Source organism: Cervus elaphus, chromosome 6 (assembly GCF_910594005.1).
Source record: "Cervus elaphus chromosome 6, mCerEla1.1, whole genome shotgun sequence".
Classification (NCBI taxonomy): domain Eukaryota; kingdom Metazoa; phylum Chordata; class Mammalia; order Artiodactyla; family Cervidae; genus Cervus; species Cervus elaphus.
In genome coordinates this window covers 12891381-12908290 of record NC_057820.1, presented here as the reverse complement: position 1 = coordinate 12908290, position 16910 = coordinate 12891381, and the positions used below count along the sequence as shown (strand labels likewise).

At 44.9% G+C, this 16910-nt stretch overlaps 1 protein-coding gene across 3 annotated transcripts in view; it reads right to left on the bottom strand.

Annotated features, from left to right (window-relative positions):
- The window catches only part of STK32B (serine/threonine kinase 32B), a 373746-nt gene that overhangs the window by 279466 nt on the left and 77370 nt on the right, over positions 1-16910 (bottom strand). The window contains exon 1 of one of the 3 annotated variants that reach the window (XM_043906206.1): positions 369-463. The exons of the other annotated variants lie outside the window; for them this stretch is intronic. The gene's annotated coding sequence lies outside the window, so the exon portion shown is untranslated. Of the gene's footprint in view, positions 1-368; positions 464-16910 lie in introns of those variants that run through there. 3 annotated transcript variants of the gene reach the window in all.

Below are 16910 nucleotides of genomic sequence, written 5' to 3'. Positions count from 1 at the left end.
AACAAGTTAGATTTGTCAATCCTTGTATTGATTCTTAAAATGTCTTCACCTGAATATCTAACCATTTCTTTCCAATGGCTTCTGGTTTACTGCATCGTTTGCTGTAACAACACTCCACCACTGAATGGCTACTTTGCATATTCCACTCCCCAGCCCCCAACACATATACTTGGCAATTAACACTTCCCCAATGTATATAAAGGAGGAGAGACATCTTTTGGGCCAGAGGGAAGGGATAACAGAGAAAAACTTGGATACTTGGATTACCAGATTCTTGCACCCTGTATTCCCTTTACCAAGATGACTTTACTTCTAGTCTGTCTTGTCCACCAAGCATTATTACCTTACACATTCAGACATCAGCTCACCTGTCTCAGTGTCCAAGGAGCTGATCCTGCCTCCATTATGAAACCTCTGGAGCCCCAGGTGACACGACCATATCGTAGTCTTCTCCTGCTCGGGTGTCTCACCTCTGGTATCATGAGCCAGAAGGAGGACAATGATTTCAAACCCTGTATTGTCTTGTCTCCAGCCCACTCCAGTATTCTCGCCTGGAGAATCCCATGGACAGAGGAGCCCGGCAGGCTCTATTCCATAGGGTCACAAAGAGTCAGACATGACTGAAGCGATGTAGCAAGCAAGCAAGCACTGCCCTGTCTCACGCCTCTCTTTCACCATGTTTCTTGATGGGGCTCCCCATTCTAGGTCTCTATTGCCTTATTCCAGTATGGCTTATACCTCATCCCCACAGCACAACATCAACAAAGTATGGCCATACCACTCGAGCCAATGGACAGTTTTCTGTCCCCCCTTTACTTGGCCACTCTCTCCCTTTTGAAACATCTGCTTGTCTTCTATGGAAGTACGCCTTCTCAACATTCCATTTCATGCATGAGTTCTTTTGCGCATTCATCCTTTACCTCCCATCTATTAAATACTGGATTCCATCAAACCTCCACCCTACAACCTTCCTTTCCTTACTGGCTCCAAGGGCTTTCATCATCACCTAACGGCCAGTAACTTTCCAGGCTGTGTGTACAGATTGATGCCAACCCCACAGTGACTCCTGGAGGCTTCAGAGTTACCCTGAACCATTTCAAAGGATCCAAAACAAAACCTAGGAGAGGGTGTGGGGAAAAGGGAACCCTCCTACGCTGTTGGTGGGAATGCAAATTGGTGCAGCCACTATGGAGGAAAGTGTGGAGATTTCTCAAAAGACTAAAAATAGAGTTGCCATATGATCCATCAACTCCACTCTTGGGCATATATCCAGAAAAACTATATTAGAAAAGATACATGCACCCTAGTGTCCACAGCAGAACTATTTACAATGCCTAAGACATGGAAGCAACCAAAATGTCCATCAACAAATGAACGGATAAAGAAGATATGGTACATATAACACAATGGAATATTACTCAGCCATTTTATTTTATTTTTTTATTTTTTATTTTTTTTGTATTTTTGTATTTTATTCTATTTCCACTTATTATTTTTTTTCATTTATTTTTATTAGTTGGAGGCTAATTACTTTACAATATTGTAGTGGTTTTTGCCATACATTGACATGAATCAGCCATGGATTTACATGTGCTCCCCATCCCGATCCCCTCTCCCACCTCCCTCTCCATCCCATCCCTCTGGGTCTTCCCAGTGCACCAGCCCTGAGCACTTGTCTCATGCATCCAACCTGGGCTGGTGGTCTGTTTCACCCTTGATAGTATACTTGTTTCAATGCTGTTCTCTCAGAACGTCCCACCCTCGCCTTCTCCCACAGAGTCCCAAAGTCTGTTCTATACATCTGTGTCTCTTTTTCTGTTTTGCATACTGGGTTATCATTACCATCTTTTTAAATTCCATATATATGTGTTAGTATACTGTATTGGTCTTTATCTTTCTGGCTTACTTCATTCTGTATAATGGGCTCCAGTTTCATCCATCTCATTAGAACTGATTCAAATGAATTCTTTTTAATGGCTGTTACTCAGCCATTTTAAAAGAGCAAAATAATTCCATTTGCAGCAACATGGATGGACCTAGAAGTCATAATACTAAGGGAACTAAGTCAGACGAAGAAAGACAAATATCATACAATATCACGTATGTGTATTCCCTTTGGGATTAACAGATACACACTACTATATATAAAATAGATAAACAACAAGGACCTACTGTATTACACAGGGAACTATATTCAGTATCTTGTTCAGTTTAGTTCAGTCACTCAGTCATGTCCAACTCTTTGCAACCCCATGAATCGCAGCATGCCAGGCCTCCCTGTCCATATCCAGCTCCAGGAGTTTACTCAAACTCATGCCCATCGAGTTGGTGATGCCATCCAGCCATCTCATCCTCTGTGGTCCCCTTCTCCTCCTGCCCCCAATCCCTCCTATAACCTCTAATAGAAAAGAATATATGTGTATATATATATATACACAAGCACATATATATATAGACTGGTGGTTGCCAAGGGGGAGGCAGGTGAGAGGGATGGATTTGGAGTTTGGGATTAGCAGATGCAAACTAGTATATAGAGGATGGACGGACAACAAGGTCCTACTGTAGAGCACAGAAACTATATTCAATATCCTGAGATAAACCACAATGGAAAAGAATATGAAAAAGAATGTGTGTGCATATATATGGCTGAATATATACATATATATATGGCTGAATATATAACTGAATCACTTTGGTATACACCTGAAACTAACACAATATTGTAGCTCAACCATTTGTCATTGTTGTTCAGTCACTAAGTCATGTCCAACTTTTACAGTCCCTTGGACTGCAGCACACCAGGCTATCTGTCCTCCACTATCCCTCTACTGTCCTCCACTATCTCCTGGAGTTTGCTCAAATTCATGTTCATTCAGTTGGTGATGCTATCTAACCATTGCATCCTCTGATAATCCTAAAGGAAATCAACCCTGAATATTCATGGGAAGGACTGATGCTGAAGCTGAAGCTCCAAATCAACCATACATCAATTTAAAAAAGAAAGAAAGAAAGCAAGCACATCTAGATCGAGTGGTTCAACATTCATTTGACCTCATAAGCTCAAAGCCCGGAACTCATCCCTGAATCCTCTCTTTCTCAACTCCACCCCTAATCCTTCACTAGGTGAGGCCCATTCCACCTCTTCACTGTCTCTCCCATCCATCTACCCTGTGGTCACCCTCTGGTCTAAACCATATCATTTCTCGCCTGGACAAACCACCGTGGTCTTCCAGCATCCTCTCTCAGGAAGGGGGTCTTGCTCATCTTTTGCTTACCCTCCTCCAAGACCCCCCTCCATTGCTTTCAGGGAAAGGGGAAAATTCCTCCCCGTGGCCACGAGACTTCCCAGTGGGTCCTGCCACTTCTCCTGTTTCACCTCCCATCCCCATACCCGCACCCACTGAGCTCTAGACACGAGAGCTTTCTTTCTGTGCTGTGAGCAGCCATTCCCATTCCCTGTGCCTTTAATGCTCTTTTCTGGGCCCTACACTTGTTAACTCTGCTTCCTCTTCATTCTTCCACATCCAGAGAAGGCTGCCCTCACCCTCTAGCCTGAGTCTGCTCTCCTTATTATACAGTCTCACAGTATCCTGGGACTTTCCTCCAAAAGTCATCACTCTATATTATTTTATTTTTTAAATGTGTTTATTTGTTGGCTGTACCACACAGCTTGTGGGATCTCAGTTCTGGGACCAGGGATTGAACTGGGGCCACAGCAGTGAAATCCCTGAGAAAAGAAAAAGTAGAATAGGTAGACTGACTGACTTTTTTTTTTTTTTTTTTTGGCCATGCTGTGGAGTATGGAAGATCTCAGTCTCAGACCAGGGATTGAACCCTCACCCCCTGCAGTGGGAGCTCAGATTCTTTAACTACTAGACCACCAAGGAAGTCCCATGGTGTATTATTTTACACGCACCTGATTAAGATCATTGATCTAACATTAGACTCCAAGTTCCCTAAGGTCAAAGGCCATATTTGTTTTTCTACAGTGTCCCCACAGCCAGCAGGGTATTGGAACACAGTCATATTTAACAAATATTCATCAATTAAAGGGATAATTGAAAGCAGATCTCCATATTCATGGAGCCAAATGCAATCCCTGGTACATAATGAGTGTTTGGTAAATATTTCTGAATTAGATTGAATTACGGCCAGTTTCCAGTAACTAGGAAAGACATGCTATTTACAAAAGATGAAGTGAACTGATTAGTTCACTATATTATGGGGGCAAGGATGTGGGGAGGTGAACAAATACAATTAGCTCCCTATGTATTCAACTTAATGCCATGGAGGATAATTATGTTGAATTGTGTCGCTGCCAAACCTAAGTCAGAAGCCAGTGCGCCATCTAACACCTAACGTGCTTAGAATAGAGAGACAAGGTTAACGGTTAACTTGACAAAACCTGGGTTCTTTGACTTAGATTGGCTTCCTTTGTAAATAACTTGCCAGGAAAAGAAATTCTCTTATTTTTTCCTCTTCCCCACTCACCAGAGCTCAAGGGAAGAGAGAAAAGTGAGGAGCTTGGCCTGCATGTGTGATGTGACCAGCAACGAGCTAGGAAATGTACATATATTATCAAGAGCTCCCAAGGTCCCAGGAGGCATTTGCCACGTGCCCCCAGTTAGCAATAAACATCCCCACTTCTCTGTGCTGCCATGTGTGTGCTGTTACTTCACCTGCTTGCAAAGCCATTCATCCAACACTCTTCATCTCAAGGAACACTCCTACCTGGCCTTTGACACATGGCCACATGCTCATGAAGGAAAGAAAAGTGATTTGTTCTCCACTCCAAACAAATCACTTTCTTCTTAGTGCAATCTCAGAACCTTCTGCAGACATCCATCCAGGGATCAGGAAACCCCAGCCTCGAGTCAGACTGCTTAGGTCCGTAACTCAACTCTGCCAAATGACCTTGGATGAGTCACTTGGCCTCCATGTGTCTCACTTACCCCATCTGTAAAATGGGACCAACAGTGCCTACCTTCCGTAAGTGCACAGAATAGTGCCTGGCACACAGAAACTTCCCTACAAGACTTAGCTGTTTGTGTTGGGGATGAGGAACAATCCTCCGGCTCTGCTGGGTTCTCTCAGGAGGGATATTTCACTGCACATTTGTGGCTTCTGACCCCATCAAAGGTGGTGGGAGTTGTCCAGCAGTAAACTGGGAAAGGAATCGCACTGGTGCATTTCTGCTTGCCCTGCACTCTCTCTGGAATGGCTATCTTTCAGGAGTAAGCTTTCCTTCTGCTCCTTCTTGCCAGAAGCGTTTCAGAGCCAGGCACCATGTAGGGGATGTCTACAGAGTCCTGAGTCAATGCTGAATAGGTGGGTGAGCTTGGCTAATGCTGGGCTTCAGAATCAGGGGGTCCTTGCTGCTGCCCTCCTGGGTCCCATTCCTCAATCCCACCTAGATCCCTTCTAGAGGTAAGGCTTGGTTCTCCACTGGCTTCCTCTTTTGTCTTGAAAATAACTGGAAGGAGCTTTAATTAATGAGCAACCCGGCAAATGCCTAAAACTACTGTTTCCCTGGTGGCTCAGACAGTAAAGAATCTGCCTGCAATGCAGGAGACCTGGGTTCAATCCCTGGGTCGGGAAGATCCCTTGGAGAAGGAAATGGCAACCAACTCCAGTATTCTTGCCTCGAGAATTCCATGGACAGCCTGGCGCGCTACAGTCCAAGGGGTTGCAAAGTCGGACATGACAGAGTGACTAACACACTGCTTTAGTAATTAGCATTATAATATTGCAGATAAGCTCACTCATCCACATCCTCCTGAAATGTGTACTCCTGGGTGTGGCAGTGGGGATCTAACATAAGATACAGGGCAAATAGGTACCTATTTCATGTTTATTTGCTTATTGGTCTAGATTGGATTTAAGTGATTGAGCTTATGACCTGGGTTTTCCATTTATGTATTTGGCAACCCTCTGATTTGATATACATACACTTACATAAAAGTGACTCCATGTATACACTGTGAATAAGGAAAGGGTTACATTTGGTTGATAAGCAGATTGAAATGGTTGTAATCAGTGAGTCCCAAGCCAAAGATGGGTCCTAGAAATTGCATTCTCACCTAGGGCTGTTGGTTCAGAGCAAGAGGAGTTGGATGGTGGGTGTGAGAGGGGTGATGAGTGGGTTTCTCAGGGTGACCACCTTGTCCTGGCTTGCCCAGAACTTCCCTGGTCCTAGCACTGAAGACCCTGCATCCCTGGGAACCCTGCAGTCCTGGGAAAACTGAAAGAGTTGATGACCTATAGGTTTCTAGACCATCAAACTGTCCCACTTGAAGAAGTCACGAGCACTGCCAGAGTTGGCCGGGGGAACGGGAAGGTGAATTCTTGAAAAGCAGTTGTCTGTTTGGACTTTCAAACACTTAGAAAGGACTGGGGTTGCCAAGGGTAATGCTGTAATAAGTGCATTGTGAAAGTAGAAAGAGACAGCACGTTGCCAGCCAGAGGCAAAGCCAAGAAGTGCCAGTGACCTCACCTAAAAACACGAGGGCAGGGACACCTGCCTGGAGGGCTGTCACACGGATGATGAGATGGCACAGGCGCCACGAAGTGACTAGCTGCCTGCCCTGCCAGCCCCAACTCGCCCTTTCTCTTTGACCAGGAAGCCTCAGGTCTGTTAGGGAGCAGTGTGGCTAGCCCCAAGCAGTGAATCACAGTTGATCGAATCCAGTGAGTTCATCAAGATTCCCTGGAGGCTTGTTAAGATAGATCATGGGCCCCCTTCTGAATTTCTGGGCAGAGGCCAGAGACATTGTATTTCCCAAATTCAAAGTTCTCAGATAATGCTGAATGTCCACTGGACACTTCTGTTCCCCACAGTCCTAGACACTCATGTAGCTGACAGTGACTTCATTACATAGGTCCAGTCAATGAGATCTAAGCATATTAACAGTGGTATTCCTGGAAAAGCATATTTTCATGATGAAAAGGGACAGTTATAGCTGGAGTGGTTCTTGAACCTGCCCACTCTTCCTCCATGAATAAGGATATGATGTCTGGAGCTATCGCAGCCATCTTGTGACTATGAGACAACAAACACAAGCAGAAGGCCAAGATACGGACACAGAAGCCACTCCCTATTGTTAAGCCTCTGAAGCCATCCGAAGTCCACCTACCTCTGGACTTATTCTATCAGAAAAAAATACAAAACAGTCTTATTTGTTCAAGTCACTATGAGTCAGATTTGCTACTACTAGAAGCCAGAAGCGTTCTTCTCTAATATACAAAGACAGTCACACAGTTGGAGCTTAGTAAGGGCTAACTATTTTACTGCTGCATTTCCAGGCTCATTGTGATTCTTCTGAATGGCAGAAGAACAATCGTTGTTTGGGGTATAAACAGAGGGGCCAAGCTACCTGAATTTGAATTCTGGCTCCACCATGCACCAGCTGGGTGACCCTGGCAAAGTCACTTAACCTCTCTGTGTCTCAGTCTCTTCACTTACAAAATGAGTAAACTAAAATACCCATCCAGGGTTGTCATTGGCTTCTTCCTGGGTCACGCGAGTGGTAAAGAATTCGCCTGCCAATGCAGGAGATGCAAGAGATGCAAGTTTGATCCCTGCATTGTGAAGATCCCCTGGAGAAGGAAATAGCAACCCACTCCAGTATTCTTGTCTAGAAAACCCTACGGACAGAAGACGCTGGTGGGCTACAGTCTATGAGATCGCAAAGAGTCAGACACAACTAACCACACATGCACACACACAGGGTTGTCACTAATATTAAATAAATCAATGGAGATAAAGTATTTAGAATAATGCTGGGTCAGAAGTAACGCCGATCAACATTAAGTATCATTATCATTATCATTCTGTATCACTAGATTTTCCCCACTTTTCACCTTTATGACACACTAGTTTGATTAAATCATGACCAAACACTGCAGGGGTGATAAAGTGAGAACCGTATTAGTGCCTATTAACTACTGATGGTAATAATCACACTGAGTAAATTTGGTTGTTCTATCTTATGAGCCAGTGGGTTCTTTTCTCATTTCTATTGGGCCAATTATTTCTAATTAATTTCATAGCACTCTTTCAACATGCAATATTCATGAATAAGCTTATTCTGAGAGCCAAGTGTGAAGTTTTTTAAGATGGCTAGTTACTCTTTAAATAATCGCTAATGGAAAGTAAACCCCAATCAATATCCTATAAAAATACATCAAGCAAAGACAGTGAGTAAATGTCCCCTTTTCTGTCTCCCTAAAAAGCTGAAACTCTGGAGTTCATTGCTTTTACCAGTGCATTTGGGCTGATCACGTATGTGTAGGAAATTTCACCCCCTATGTCAGTGATGATTTCTGACATCATTTTAAAAATTGGAAGATCTGTCAGAACAGGCTGTATGATGTCCCTTGACAACAGGACAATAGTCTTCTCTGAGTCACCACTATCCTTGCCTGCCCAGTTCACATAACTCTGTTTCCTGCCTGATCCCCATCAGTATTTGATGTTTTGGTCACTAGACTGTACTAGAAAAGAACCTATCAGATGGGGGAGATGGTAAGGGGCAGAGGTTAAAGGGAGGGCTTGATGTTCCTCACTGCTAGCTTTAAACCTAAACCCACCATTTTTGCCATTGTGAACCTGAGGAAATAAATTAACTTCCCCAGCCTCAATTTTCCCAACAGGAAAACGGGGGTAGTGCCACCTACCTCCCCAAGTCAGGATGAGGGCCATAGGCAGTGAGAGCCGAAGGCTGATGCTGTAAACAGAAGCCACCCTGAACAGTGTCAACTCAAAGCCCTACAGAAGCTGTGAACCCTGGGCCTGGCCACTTAGCATCTCACGATCTGTTCATTCATCTCTTAAACAGGGTCATGCTCATTTGGCAGAACTTTTCTCAAGATGAGACTACTCCATAATCAGTACATAAGGCTGGTGATTATCTGGTTTTGGTTTTGTCTTTCATTAGTGCAGAGACAGTGCACGGTTCCAGGTAACTCCTTGAGAATGGGACTGAGCCATCCATGTTCATCCCTGAATCCCAGGTCCCTGACAGGTAGCCCAGAGTAAGTATTCAGTCAAGATAACCGGATACAGACACGAGTGAATGAACTGTGCAATGGAGTAGGAGATGAAGAAGGGAGCTCTCCAGGGACTAGGAAATGAGATCACCTCCATACAGAAAGGAGGGACAGCCTAGGTACAGCAGGCATCACCATGAAATGCTTCTATTAGTCACTTACTTAACAAATATTTCTTGGGTGAAAAACTAGACATCTATTGAGTGAATATATGTAATTGTTGAAGTGACAGTGAGTGGGTGCTGTGTCCCAGGGCCGGCTCTAGGTACTGGGATCCAACAGTGAACAGAATACAAGTGACCCTCCATCCACGAAGGTGAGCTTCTCGTGCAAGGAGGCAAACAGCCCATCAATCTCTAGCTCATTGGTTGTTTGTTGTTCTTTAGTTCCTAAGTCCTGTCTGACTCTTTTACTACCCCATGGACTGTAGCCTGCCAGGCTCCTCTCTCCATGGGATTTCCCTGGAATGGGTTGCCATTTCCTTCCCCAGGGGATCCTCTTGACCCAGGGATCAAACCCAGGCCCCTGGTACTGGCAGGCAGATGCTTTAATACTGAGCCACCTGGGAACCCTCTTGGGACGAAGTGGTAAATTCTATAAAGAAAAATAAATTCCTGCGTATTAGTTTCCTAATGCTGCTATAATAAATCAAGCCACAAACATAGTGACTTAAAACAACACAAATTCATTATCTTAACAGCCCTGGAAGTCAGAAGTCTGACACAGTTCTCACTGGACTAAAATCAAGCAAGCTGAGTTCTTCCTAGAGGCTCTAGGGAATAATCCACTTCACTACCTTACCCAGATTCTAGAGGTCACCTGCATTCCTTGGCTGAAGCCCCCACATCACTTCAACCTCCGTTTCCATCATCACGTCTCCTCTGACCCTCTTCTCTCCCTCTTTCCCTTATAAAGACCTTTGTGATTACACTGTGTCCACAGGGTAATAATCCTGGATAACCTCTCCAACTCAAGATCTTGACTTCAGGCACATCTGCAAAGTCCCCTTTGGCATGTCATACATTATATACACAGCTCCAGGATTGAGACATGGTCATCTTTCAGTTCAGTCACTCAGTCATGTCCGACTCTTTGTGACCCCATAGACTGCAGCACACCAGTCTTCCCTGTCCATCACCAACTCCCGGAGCCTACTCAAACCATGCCCATCACATTGGTGATGCCATCCAACCATCTCATCCTCTGTTGTCCCTTTCTCCTCCCACCTTCAATCCTTCCCAGCGTCAGGGTCTTTTCCGATGAGTCAGTTCTTCGCATCAGGTGGCCAAAGTATTGGAGTTTCAGCTTCAGCATCAGTCCTTCCAATGAATATTCAGGACTGATTTCCTTTAGAATGGACTGGTTGGATCTCTTTGCAGTCCAAGGGACTCTCAAGAGTCTTCTCCAACACCACATTCAAAAGCATCAGTTCTTTGGTTTCAGTTTTCTTTATAGTCCAAGTCTCACATCCATACATGACTACTGGAAAAAAAAATAGCTTTGACTAGACGGACCTTTGCTGGCAAAGTAATGTCTCTGCTTTTTAATATGCTGTCTAGGTTAGTCATAGCTTTTCTTCCAAGGAGCAAGCATCTTTTAATTTCATGGCTGCAGTCACCATCTGCAGTGATTTTGGGTCATCTTTGGGGGCCCGTTATTCTGCCGACCCCACCAGAGAGAGGTATAAACAGTGACTATGTTGGGAGGAGAACAGGTGGTCTAGGGCAGGCCTTTTTTTTTTTTTTAATTTATTTATTTATTTATTTTTTCAGTGGGTTTTGTCATACATTGACATGAATCAGCAATAGATTTACACGTATAAGGCAAGCCTTTAGAAGGAGAGAACAACCGAGCAGATCCTCAAAAAAGTTCATGCAAATATCCGGGGGATGGTTACTCCAGGCAGAGAGAATATCAAGTGCTGAGGCCCTCAGCAGGAATATGCGTGGCACTCGGCAAGAACAGCAGGCAGGCAAGGACGGCTGGAGTGCAACTGGAGAGGGAGAGGAAGCAGGAGACCTGAGGTCTGAAGGGCAGTCAGGGGCTGGCCACACAGGGACAGGGTAAGAGCTTTTAGGAGATTTTTCTAAACATGATGGGAAAGTACTAGAGAGTCCTGAGTAGAGAAAATTAAAAACTACAGTTGGGTGATGCTGGTTTAAGCTATTTGGAAATAAGCATATATAGGTGTGATCTCAGGGAAACAAAACTGCTGCATGATTGTAATTAAGGATGTGGAAACCCAGCACAATTATGTTACAGTTGGCTAAATAAATTAGTCAGAAAAGATGAAGTGGGCACAAAGATTTTTAGGTCAGCACAACTACTCTGTACGATACCAGAATAATGGGTACATGTCATGATACATTTGTCCAAGTTCGCAGAATGTGCAACAACAAGAGTGAACCCTAATGAAGACTATGGACTTTGGATGACACTGGTGTGCCAGTTTCACTGGCTCACTGATTGTAACAAAAGTACGGCTGTGGTGGGGGAGGTGATAATGAGGGAGGCGTGCATGCCAGGTGGCAGAGACATATGGGAAGTCTCTGTACCTTCCCCTCAATTTTGCTATAAACCTTGAAAGGCTCTAAAAGAAAATAGTCTCAAATTGAAAAAAGAGAGACCAGCCAGCAGCCCAGGAAAGGGAGAAGCAAGGTAAGCATGTAGCAGAGTTGGTCCAGTCTGTCCACATGTGGGAAGCAGGGACAGGACAGTCTCATGAGATTCAGGTCTGCTCTCACATTTGTGTCTATGACTTGCTTATCCTAATGGGAGGAGGGGACCTCAGAGGTGACAGCGCTCTGCTCACAAGGAGTTCAGGCCTAGCAGGGGACACGACTGGATTCTGCAGACACCTAAGCAGGGTGCGATGCAGTAGCTGTTAGGACCAAGGTCATAGGGAGGGACTCCCTCCATCCTGTGGGGACAGTCAGGGAAAGTTTTGAAAAGCAGAAAACCTTGAGTGTGGGATTGAAGAATAACAAAACTTCTCCAGGGGGTGAGGATAAGAAGTAGGGATTCCAAGAAAAGTTACAAGGAAAACAAACACCCAGAGGCATGAAACAGCAGGATGAGTTCTTGGAACAGGAGGACCGGGTTATGAGCATTAAGGCATGAGTAGGGTGGGGATGAAAGCAGGAGAAGCTGGGGACAATAGGCGGTGAGATGGTTGGATGGCATCACTGACTCAATGGACATGAGTTTGAGCAAACTCTGGGAGATGGTGAAGGACAGGGAAGCCTGGCATGCTGCAGTCCATGGGGTCGCAAAGAGTCAGACATGATTGAGCGACTGAACAACAACAGGGTGAGGTTAGGAGGGTTAACCCACCAGATCACTAAACATCTCTTCGGGGTAAGGACGCATCTGGCCTCCACAGGGGCTTTTTAGGCAAAGCACTGCCCAGGGCGATCCTGACCCTTTATTTATCAATCCCTGGGATTCAGCCTCTTTCTGGTAGAATCAGAGCTCCGATTCTGGTAGAGTGGAACCAGCTGTGGGACAGGAAGGCTTTAGTTATTTCCAGCTGTGCAACCCTGGACAAAAAGTGACGTCTGTGCCAGATCTCACACAATGATTCAAAGAGAAATCCTGTATGACTCAGTTGTTATTGTTCAGTCCCTAAGTCGTGTCCTTCTTTGTGACCTCATGGACTACTGAACATCAGGCTCCTCTGTCCTTCACTATCTCTTGGAGCTTGCTCAAATTCATGTCCATTGAGTTGGTGATGCCGTCCAACCATCACATCCTCTGTCATTCTCTTCTCCTCCTGCCTTCAATCTTTCAAAGCACCAGGGTCTTTTCTGATGCGTTAGCTCTTCTCATCAGGTGGCCAAAGTGCTGGAGTTTCAGCTTCAGCGTCAGTCCGTCTGATGAATATTCAGAGTTGATGTCCTTTAGAATTGACTGATTTGATCTCCTTGTAGTCCAAGGGACTCTCAAGAGTCTTCTCCAACAACACAGTTCAAAAGCATCAAATCTGCAGTGCTCAGCCTTCTTTATGGTCCAACTCTCACATCCGTACATGACCACTGGAAAAACCATAGCTTTGACTATATGGACCTAGAGCATGACCATTTCTCCTGGAAACCAAGCTCTCAATTTCCTGATTTTTGACAAAGGAGCAAAAACAGTTCAATGGAGGAAGGACAGCATTTCAATAAGTGGTAGTGGAACAACTGGACATCCATGGGCAAGGAAATGACCCTCTACCCAAGTCAAGGCTAGAGTCTTTGGCAGGGGGCAGGGTCCATTCACTGATGAACTGACTGGGAACAGGAGACAGCCCTGCCGTGAGGTCTGAGGAAGAGCTCGTGAAGCCAGGAGAGAGATCTGCAGACACTTTGAAGTTGGAAAGTCTGGGACAAGGATTTAAGGGGCTGCCATTTTCACTGTGAAAGAGAACTCAGACTCCTTGATGAAGGCAAATGGGGATGATCGACACAGAAGTTCAAGAGAAGGTAAGAAAGAGAAAGCCAGGGATGGCGCCCTGGGTGGCCCCAGAACCCAAACAGACCCACGTGGCCCAACAGTTTCAGAAAAGCCACACTGAGCCAGGCAGCAGGACAGTCAGCTCAGCACCTGCCTTGGTCCCAGGCCTGCCCATCACTCTTGCCTGCCTTCAAACGCTGCTACAGCAGCCCCCACCCCCAGTGACCTCTACCTCCTGCAAGGTCCCCCAACTCTGGATTCTCACACCTGACCTTGAGGGTTTAGGGGCAGAGGCCTGTCCCATGAACCTCCATGCCCCTAGTTCCCAGCCCAGGACCTGTCCTACACACAGAGGAAGGGCCTGTATTAGTTTTCTACACTATGCAATATCACACATTTAGCAGCTTAACATAACACCCACTTATTAGCCCATAGTTCTGTAGTTCAGAAAGCTGAATGAAAGCAAGTGGGTTTTCTGCTTAGGGTCTCACGAAGCCAAAATCAAGGTGTTGGCTGGGCTGCTCTTATTGGAAATTCTGGGGTAAGAATCAGCCTCCTAACTCATCAAGGTTGTTGGCAGGATTCAGTTCCTCATGGTTGTAGGATGGTGGTCCCATCTCTTTCCTGACTGTGAACCGGGGGTTTTCTAAGCATCTGGAGGCTCCTAATATCACATCAAATGCTTCTTATGAATCTGCCCTCTCTTACTGTCCTTTCTGTAACCAGTTGCAGAAATCTCTCTGCTTTTAGAGGGCTACTATAATTAGGTTTGATGCACTTAGATAAGCTCCTTCTTGTGCTACAGCATGACATCATCAAAGGAGGGGAGTTGGGGCCAGGATGTTTCATGGGGCCATCTTAAAACTCTGCTCCCTACAGGGCCAAATAAATAATGAGTTCATTGTTGTGAACTGCTAAAGACTGGAGATGACCCCTAAAACACACACGCATTCAATGCACACAGACACACACACACACGCATACACGCATGTGGGGGCACACACACAATTTTATTTCTTTACTAGCCTAATGCAAACCAGAATAATGAGATGAGAAGCCTCATTGAAATGCTTTATATCTGTGGCCTGTGGTGTCCCTTTGGGGTTAAGAAGATCTGTTTATGTTGTATTTCCTTCCTGACCTTCATGGAGATCTGATTCTATTTCAGGCCCTGGGGCAGAACAAACCAAACTGGGTCCCAGCCATCCAGGCTCTGCCCATCAAGAGAGTAAGTGGCACTGCCCAAGTGAAGGAAAGCCCTGGAGGCATGGGGGGTGGGCAGAGAGGGCACTGGCCACCCCCTCTGATGGCTCCAGAGCTCAGAAAGCACTGATGGCTTTTAAGGAGAGTTGGGATTATACAGCTCTTGGAAACCACAGTGAAATCCTTTGCCGCCTAGACATCTGAGGAGCTCAAAGATTTCAGGATATTTTCTCTGTGAGAGAGCCAGTTTCCATAATTCAAAGAAGGGTTTGATTTCCGAGTGGATGGGCTACACAGCAGCTCCCCTGGCCTATGGACCGGAGGGATAATGACATTTTGGCAGAAGCAGGGCATGAGAGAACACCTTCTTGAGGAGGCAAAGTGTGGGTTGACCTCATCTGTATCCTCCCCACTCCTGTGAAAATTAAACAAGAGCACACACAGACAGGTTTAAGGCCAGAGCCCAACATATACTAGGTGATCAATAAATGGTAGCAGGATGATGGGGATGATGACATGAATGATGTTATGGGCTGAACTAGCTGTGAAAAGAAGGGAAGCAAAAAGCAATGAAGAAAAGGAAAGATATACCCATTTGAATGCAGAGTTCCAAAGAATAGCAAGGAGGGAAAAGAAAGCCTTCCTCAGTGATCAAAGAAATAGAGGAGAACAATACAACGGGGAAGACTAGAGATATCATCAAGAAAATTAGAGATACCAAGGGAATATTTCATGCAAAGATGGGCTCAATAAAGGACAGAAATGGTAGGGACCTAACAGAAGCAGAAGATATTAAGAAGAGGTGGCAAGAACACACAGACGAACTGTACAAAAAAGATCTTCACAACCCAGATAATCACGATGGTGTGATCACTCACCTAGAACCAGACATTCTGGAATGTGAAGTCAAGTGAGCCTTAGGAAGCAACACTACAAACAAAACTAGTGTAGACGATGGAATTCCAGTTGAGCTATTTCAAATCCTGAAAGATGATGCTGTGAACATGCTGCACTCAATATGCCAGCAAATTGGGAAAACTCAGCAGTGGCCACAGGACTGGAAAAAGTTAGTTTTCATTCCAATCCAAAAGAAAGGCAATGCCAAAGAATGCTCAAACAACTGCACAATTGCACTCATCTCACACGCTAGTAAAGTAATGCTCAAAATTCTCCAAGCTAGGCTTCAGCAATACATGAACCATGAACTTTCAGACATTCAAGCTGGTTTTAGAAAAGGGAGAAGAGCCAGAGATCAAATTGCCAATATTCACTGCATCATCAAAAAAGCAAGAGAGTTCCAGAAAAACATCCATTTCTGCTTTATTGACTATGCCAAAGCCTTTGACTGTGTGGATCACTGTGGAAAATTCTTCAAGAGATGGGAATACCAGACCACCTGACCTGCCTCTTGACAAACCTGTATTCAGGTCAGGAAGCAACAGTTAGAATTGGACATGGAAAAACAGACTGGTTCCAAATAGGAAAAGGAGTACGTCAAGGCTGTATATTGTCACCCTGCTTATTTAACTTACATGCAGAGTACATCATGAGAAACGCTGGGCAGGAGGAAGCACAAGCTGGAATCAAGATTGCCGGGAGAAACATCAATAAGGTCAGATATGCAGACGACACCACCCTTATGGCAGAAAGTGAAGAAGAACTAAAGATCCTCTTGATGAAAGCGAAAGAGGAGAGTGAAAAAGTTGGCTTAAAGCTCAACATCCAGAAAACTAAGATCATGGCATCAGGTCCCATCACTTTATGGCAAATGGATGGGGAGACAGTGGACACAGTGGCTGACTTTATTTTTCTGGGCTCCAAAATCACTGCAGATGGTGACTGCAGACATGAAATTAAAAGACGCTTACTCCTTGGAAGGAAAGTTATGATCAACCTAGACAGCATATTAAAAAGCAGAGGCATTACTTTGCCAACAAAGGTCCATCTAGTCAAGGTTATGGTTTTTCCAGTGGTCATGTATAGATGTGAGAGTTGGACTATAAAGAAAGCTGAGTGCAGAAGAATTGATGCTTTTGAACTGTGGTGTTGGAGAAGACTCTTGAGAGTCCCTTGGACTGCAAGGAGATCCAACCAGTCCATCCTAAAGGAGATCAGTCCTGGGTGTTCATTGGAAGGACTGATGCTGAAGCTGAAACTCTAATACTTTGGCCACCTCATGTGAAGAGTTGACTTGTTGGAAAAGACCATGATGCTGGGAGGGATTG